Below are 8266 nucleotides of genomic sequence, written 5' to 3'. Positions count from 1 at the left end.
GAGTATCAATTCTATGCGAAGTTCTTCAAATGTGAGTTTTGGCTTGATGAAGTTCTTTTCCTTGGTCACATCATCTCTGCCAAGGGCATCGCTGTTAACCCCGAGAAGGTGTCCACAATTGTGAATTGGGAACCTCCTCAGAATGTCAAGTAGCTCCGCAGTTTTCTTGGTCTTGCAAGCTATTGCCGAAGATTCGTTGAGAATTTCTCTAAGATTGCAAAGCCTCTTTCCAACCTCCTCCAGAAGCATGTGAAGTATGTCTGGTCTCCTGAGTGTGACGTTGCTTTCAACACTCTCAAAGAGAAACTAGTCACAGCTCCTGTCTTAACTCCTCCTGACGAATCCAAGCCATTAGAAGTTTTCTGTGATGCTTCTCTCCAAGGTCTCGGTGCCGTGTTAATGCAAGAGAAGAAAGTTGTGGCCTATACCTCTCGTCAGTTGAAGCCCAATGAGAAGAACTACCCCACTCACGATCTTGAGTTGGCGGCAGTTGTCCATGCATTAATAACGTGGAGACATCTCTTGTTGGGAAGACAAGTGGACATATTCACCGATCACAAGAGTCTCAAGTATATCTTCACTCAGCCCAACCTCAACCTCAGGCAGACTCGATGGGTCGAAATGATGATTCAAGAGTACAATCCGAGTATTGAATATACTCCAGGCAAGGCCAATGTCATTGCAGATGCTTTAAGCAGGAAGGCTTATTGCAACAGCTTAATTCTCAAGCCATTCCAACCGGATCTTTGTGAAGCTTTCCGCAAGCTGAATCTCCAAGTTGTTCCTCAAGGCTTTCTTGCCAACCTCATAGTCTCTCCTACTTTGGAAGATCAAATTCGTGAGGCACAACTTCTTGATGCCATGGTGAAGAAGGTGAAACGTGGTATCGACAAAGGTCTTTCCAAATACAAGTGCTATCGTATTGATGACAGAGACACTTTATTCTTCGAGGACCGGATTGTGGTTCCTAAAGGTGATCTAAGGAAAGTCATAATGAACGAGGCGCACAATTCTCTCCTTTCCATTCATCCTGGAAGTACGAAGATGTATCATGACCTCAAGCAGTCGTATTGGTGGACTCGAATGAAGCGAGAAATTGCTCAATTCGTGAATGAATGTGATGTCTGTCGAAGAGTGAAAGCAGAACACCAACGACCAGCTGGTCTCCTCCAACCTCTTGCTATCCCAGAGTGGAAGTTTGATCATATCGAAATGGACTTCGTGACTGGTATTCCAAAGTCCAAGCGCGGAAATGATGCTATCTTCGTTGTCATTGACAAGCTTTCTAAAGTGGCTCATTTCCTTTCAATCAAAGAATCCATCACAGCAGCTCAGTTGGCAGAGCTATACACCTCCAGAATTGTCTCCTTGCACGGCATTCCACAATTGATTTCTTCTGATCGTGGAAGCATCTTCACCTCTAAGTTCTGGGACTCCTTCCAGAAGGCCATGGGCACAAACATTCGCTTCAGCACAGCTTTCCATCTCAAACTAGTGGCCAAGTCGAGCGAGTCAATCAAATTCTTGAAGATATGCTCAGGGCTTGTGTCATTTCCTTTGGCATGAAATGGGAAGATTGTCTTCCATATGCCGAATTCTCCTACAACAACAGCTTCCAAGCAAGTTCGGGCAAGGCCCCATTCGAGATTCTCTATGGCAGAAAGTGCCGTACTCCTCTCAATTGGTCAGAGACTGGTGAACGCCAACTTCTTGGCAATGACTTAATCACTGAAGCTGAAGAAATGTGTAAAGTCATCCGTGATAATCTCAAAGCCGCGCAATCGCGCCAGAAGAGTTACTATGATAGTAAGCACCGTGATGTGGCTTTCGAGATCGGAGACCATGTCTACCTCCGCGTCTCTCCAATGAAAGGCACTCGTCGCTTTGGTATCAAAGGGAAGCTTGCCCCTAGATACGTGGGTCCTTTCAAGATCATTGGAAAAAGAGGCGACCTCGCCTATCAACTTGAGCTTCCTTCCAACTTCGCGAACGTGCACGATGTGTTCCACGTGTCACAGCTTCGCAAGTGCTTCAAGACTCCTGAGCGCACTATCAACTTCGAAGAGATCGACCTCCAAGAAGATTTGTCTTATCATAGCACCCCGTTGCTATTCTTGAAGAAACTGAGCGCAAGACTCGCAACAAGTCAATCAAATTTCTGAAAGTGAAGTGGTCGCACCATTCCGACCGGGAAGCCACCTGGGAACATGAGGACCATCTCCGTTCCGAATATCCGGAGTTCTTTCAGTCCTAGATCTCGGGACGAGATCCTCTCGTAGTGGTGGAGTGTTGTAACACCCCGGATGTAACTTTCCATATTTGTAACTCCAACTCTTGCCATTTTCGGCTATGTGTTATGATATTCCCTTCGTGGTCAGGTTTTGTCTTTCGTATTGCATTTTGTCCATGTCATGCATTTCATATCATGTCATCATGTGCATTGCATTGGCATACGTGTTCGTCTCATGCATCCGAGCATTTTCCCCGTTGTCCGTTTTGCAATCTGGCGCTCCCATCTCCTCCGGTGCCCCCTCTTGTTTTTCTTTCATGAGCGGGTGTCAAACATTCTCGGAATGGACCGAGGCTTGTCAAGTGGCCTTGGTATACCACCAGTAGACCACCGGTCAAGTTTCGTTCCATTTGAAGGTCGTTTGGTACTCCAACGGTTAACCGGTTAACCGCAGATGCCTTCTGTGTGTTGCAGCAAAACCCCCCTCAAAACCAGCCCAAAACCCACCAAACTCTCTTCCATGCTCTAGGTCGTTCGATCACGATCGTGTGGGCGAAAACCGCACCTCATTTGGACTCTCCTAGCTCCCTCTACCTATAAAACTCCTTCCCCCTCCGAATTTTTCCACAGATCAAACCCTAACCTTCGTCCCTCCGCGCGCCGGACACGTTCGCCCGGCGCCGGACGAAGTCGCCGCCGCCGCCCGGCCAACCGCACGCTGCCACCTGTCCCCGCCGCCGCTCCACCGCCGCCGGCCCGCGAAGCCCGTCGCGAGCCCGCGGGCCCGTTCGCCGCCTCCCGCCCGCGGATCCCCGCGCCGCCTCCTCCTCCGCCGCCTCGCGCCTCGCCCCGCCGCCGACGCCATCGCCTCTCCGCGCCGCCGCGCCTCCGCGTCGGACCCTGCCGGCGCCGCCTCCAACCGCCGGGGCCGAGCGCCGCCGCCCCGTGCCCGGTTCCTCCGGCGCCGCGCGCCGCACGCCGTCGCCTCCTCCCGCCGTCCCCGGCCGGCGCCGCCCTCCGGCGCCACCCCGCCGGCGTCCCCGTCCGAACTCCGGCCGGCCCGAGCCTCGAGCCAGATCCGATCGAGATTAGGGTTGATCTCTCCCTCTCTTTTTTGCCCTAAGTCCTGAGATTTACACAGTATCTTGTCTTGTTCATAGCATCATAACTCTTTGCATATAGCTCCATTTCGCGCGTGTAGATTACTGTCATATGCCTTGTTGCTATGTTGGAGTGCTGTAGCATTGTTACTTGTTGCATTCTAAGTGCTATCATGCTGTTAATCGCAGATTCGTGTCATTCTTGTTTTGCTTGCCATTTGCAAACCGTGCATTCGTTTCCGGTGATCTTTATATCGATTTTGACCGAAATCATCTCATCTTTCCAGTGGCATGCTTGGTTTGCCAAGTTACTGCCTTGCTCATCATTTTCCTTCCGGAGCACGCATATGCACCGCATATCATATCTTGCATATCATTCATGTTTTGCATCATATTGCTTGTGCATTTCTCGTGATTGATTGTGGTTCCATTGCTTGTGTTCTTGTCTTGGGTAGAGCCGGGAGACGAGTTCGTGAACGAGGAACCTGTTGAGTACGCTTACGAGGATCAAGCTCTCGACAACTCTGAGAACCTTGCAGGCAAGATGACCACCCCTCGAAATCACTTCTATCTTTGCTTTGCTAGTTGTTCGTTCTTTTGCCATGCTGCGCTACCTACCACTTGCTATATCATGCCTCCCATATTGCCATGTCAGCCTCTAGCCATCCTTTCCTAGCAAACCGTTGTTTGGCTATGTTACCGCTTTTGCTCAGCCCTTCTTATAGCGTTGCTAGTTGCAGGTGAAGTTGAAGTTTGTTCCATGTTGGAACATGGATATGTTGGGATATCACAATATCTCTTGTTTAATTAATGCATCTATATATTTGGTAAAGGGTGGAAGGCTCGGCCTTATGCCTGGTGTTTTGTTCCAGTCTTGCCGCCCTAGTTTCTGTCATACCGGTATTATGTTCCTTGAGTTTGCGTTCCTTACGCGGTTGGGTGATTTATGGGACCCCCTTGACAGTTCGCCTTGAATAAAACTCCTCCAGCAAGGCCCAACTTTGGTTTTACCATTTGCCACCTAAGCCTTTTCCCCCGGGTTTTCGCGAGCCTGAGGGTCATCTTTATTTTAAACCCCCGGACCAGTGCTCCTTCGAGTGCTGGCCCAAACCGAGCGATGTCCGGCGCCCCCTGGGCAACCAGGGTCTATGCCAACCCGACGTCTGGCTCATCCGTTGTGCCCTGAGAACGAGATATGTGCAGCTCCTATCGGGATTTGTCGGCACATTCGGGCGGCTTTGCTGGTCTTGTTTTACCATTGTCGAAATGTCTTGTAAACCGGGATTCCGAGACTGATCGGGTTTTTCCGGGAGAAGGTTTATCCTTCATTGACCGTGAGAGCTTATGATGGGCTAAGTTGGGACACCCCTGCAGGGTATTATCTTTCGAAAGTCGTGCCCGCGGTTATGAGGCAGATGGGAATTTGTTAATGTCCGGTTGTAGAGAACCTGTCACTTGACCCAATTAAAATACACCAACTGTGTGTGTAGCCGTGATGGTCTCTTCTCGGCGGAGTCCGGGAAGTGAACACGGTTTGAGTTATGAATGGCGTAAGTAGGAGTTCAGGATCACTTCTTGGTCATTTCTAGATGACGCCCGTTCCGTTGCTTCTCTTCTCGCTCTCTTTTGCGTATGTTAGCCACCATATATGCTTAGTGCCTGCTGCAGCTCCACCTCATTACACCATCCTTTCCTATAAGCTTAAATAGTCTTGATCTCGCGGGAGTGAGATTGCTGAGTCCTCGTGACTCACAGATTCTACCAAAACAGTTGCAGGTGCCGACGATGCCAGTGCAGATGATGGGATCGATCTCAAGTGGGAGTTCGATGAGGAACGTGGTCGTTACTATGTATCTTTTCCTGATGATCAGTAGTGGAGCCCAGTTGGGACGATCGGGGATCTAGCTTTTGGGGTTATCTTATTTTCATTTGGTTATTGACCGTAGACGGTCTATGTGTGTATTTTGAATGATGTATGAATTATATTTATGTATTGTGTGAAGTGGCGATTGTAAGCCAACTCTTTATCCCATTCTTGTTCATTACATGGGATTGTGTGAAGATGACCCTTCTTGCGACAAAACCACAATGCGGTTATGCCTCTAAGTCGTGCCTCGACACGTGGGAGATATAGCCGCATCGTGGGCGTTACACGCGCCCCCACGGAAGAAACCAAGATCAAAAAGCAAAAACGGGAAGACTTACCCGAATGGCCGCCCGCGTCGCGAGGAACTCGTCATTATATTGCCTCAACGCCGCGGCCTGGGACTGAAGCCGGTTCCGGACTTCTTGCGCCGCCACATTCACCACGGCCGTCCCTCCACCCGGTGTCCACCCCGCGCTGGCGCTAGCCGCCTCCACGTCCTGGGCCGACGAGCTGGAGCACGCGGCCTTCTGCGGGTCCGGAGCCGAAGTGGCCTTCCCCGCGCGCTGGCGCGATGGCGACTGGACCACCAGGTCCGTCCTCGCAGCCGGCTCGCCCCCAGCCGATTGCGCAGGCGGCACGTTAGGCCGGCTGCCTTGGGCCGCCCCAGTCGGCGAGGACGGTGCCGCCTCCCTCTCCGATCGTCGTCCTCCCTCTCCAACCCCGGCAAGTCGCCGCCGGCTTCCTCCGGCGGGGGCTCCAGGACCTCGGGCGCCGCGACACGAAGGGGGGTGATGAGAAAGACCCCCTCTGCTGTCGCTGCGGCTGCAGCCTCTGCCTGGGCCTTGGCCGCCGCGTCGGCATGCGCCTTCGCCGACTCCTCCTCCTCCTGTGCCGCCTTGGCGGCAGCCGCCCTCAGCTCCTCCGCCTCCCGCGCCTCGCGCGCATTTCGCTCCGTCGCCGCTTGAAGCTCAGGGCGGGGGTCCACACGGCGGGTGCTCCCGGATCCTCCCGGCGACCCAACCACGGAGGCGGCAGCAACCCGCTCAAGAGAAAGCGGAGCCCTGATTTTTTGAGACAAGGCAAGGATTCAGAAATCGACAAGAAAAGAAGAAAGAGTATGCAAAAGAATATACACTTACGCCGACACCGTCTGCGGCTGCTTCACCACCTTGCGGAAGCGGGCCGCCTTCGCGGCCGCCTCATCCCGCCTGGTCGCCGCCGCCCCGCCCTTGGGCTTCTTCGGCCGACTGCCGAACAAGCCCGACACGGCCCGGCGCTTCTGCCCGCCGCCCCGAGCAGGCGGCGCGGCGGAGGAACCGGCGCCATGGCCGGACGCCGGCTGGCGGCGCGGGACGACTTCCGCCTCATCGTCATCCGGCCAGTCGTCGAAGCTGGCTCCAAGCCCGGAGCCGCCTGCTTCGCCGCCTCCCGCCTCGGTGTTGTCGTCCATGGCGGCCGCCCCCAAGTCGTGGTCCTCCAAGTCATGCTCCGCCCGGTCGGGGAGAAATCGGCGATCCGGCCCCGACCCGGCCGAGGTCGAAGGAGAGGGCTCTGCCAAGACATGCCGACTAGTCAGAGTCGGCCAAGAAAAACTTGGCGACAAAACTAAGAGAAGAAAGGATAAAGAAAGCATACCGTAGGCAGGGGATGAGCACCGGAGTACGGCTCCTTGCCAAACCGCCACTCTGCGGAGAGCTTGCAGTTCGCAAGATAATTCACCATATGAGCCACGTCGTCGTGCGGCATATCCTTGGTGCACATCCGACTTGGATCGAGTTGGCCGCTCATCTGACAGATCAGATGAGGGCGGCTTTGAAGCGGAAGCACCCGGCGCGCGACGAAGGCGGCCAGCAGGTCGGACCCAGTTAGGCCCTCCGACTGGATCATTACCCGGAGTCGGGCGACGGCCGCGGCTCCAGCCGGCGACAGCGTCACGGCCCGATAGGACCACTGGGGCCACCTCCCAGCCGGCGGGCCGGCTACGTAAGCCGGCAAGTTGATGTAGTCGCCTTGCGGGGCGACGTTCTTCACGTAGAAGTACGACTTTTGCCAGCGCTTCACCGACTGGATCAACGTGATGACGGGGAAGGGGTTGTCGGCTGCCGGCCTCCGCATCGCGATGAAGGCGCCGCTCTGAGCCGGCACGCCCTGCATGCGGGTGCCGAGCTTGGTTTGGAAGAATTCCCACCAGAGCTCGAGGGTGGGGAGAACGCCGAGAAAGCCTTCGCACAGGGTGACGAAGGCGGACAGCAGCACCACCGTGTTTGGAGTGAGGTGGTGCGGCTGGAGCTGATAAAACTCGAGGAAGGAGCGGAAGAAAGCGCTCGCCGGCAGGCCGAGGCCGCGCAGGAAGTGCGAGCGAAAGATTACCCGCTCGCCTTCCTCCAGCGCCGGCGTGATCTCCTTCTCCGGTGCAAGACGGACCCGCACCTGGTCCTTGCCGGGCAACCGCCGCGTCTTGCGGAGGAAGTCGACGTGGTCCATATGGACGTTGGAGCCGTCCCAGTCCCCGCCGTACTGCATGATGGCGAGAAGCTGGCGAGGAAGGGTGCGGCGGCGGAGAAAGCACGGCCCAGCGGCGGCAAAGCTGCGGGGTGGAGTGAAGATTGGTGGGACGGCGCGGCGGCGAGGCGCTGCTGCAATGGAAAGGAGGAGGAAGAAGATGGCGGAGAGAAGAGGAGCGTGCGAGCGTCTGCCGCTTCCCCTCCTCCCCCTACTTATAGCCTCGTGCGGCGAAGCCGAGGAGGCGAGGCGTGGGGGGAACGTGGGATTAACTGCGCCCACTCCCCCACGTCCCGCGATTATTGCGCCCTAACGGCGTGCGAAAACCGCCACCGGAAGGCGTGCGGACAGCTTTGGGCCACAGAGAATCCGCGCCTGGGCCTAGGCCTAGGAGTGGTGGGCCCCCGGCTTGCGGCGACGTCCTGTCGCGCGCGTGGGTTGGCAGGCATTTTTCAGCCGGAGGATGCCACGTGGTTCACGGGCGGCGAGCGGCCGGCCCGCAGCCCGGCGCGCGCACCAACTGACTCCCGCCTTCCGACTTTAGAAATTTCGCCAAGACGGCGCGCC

This window comes from Aegilops tauschii, chromosome 5 (genome assembly GCF_002575655.3).
Source record: "Aegilops tauschii subsp. strangulata cultivar AL8/78 chromosome 5, Aet v6.0, whole genome shotgun sequence".
Classification (NCBI taxonomy): domain Eukaryota; kingdom Viridiplantae; phylum Streptophyta; class Magnoliopsida; order Poales; family Poaceae; genus Aegilops; species Aegilops tauschii.
This window is presented reverse-complemented; position numbering follows the sequence as displayed.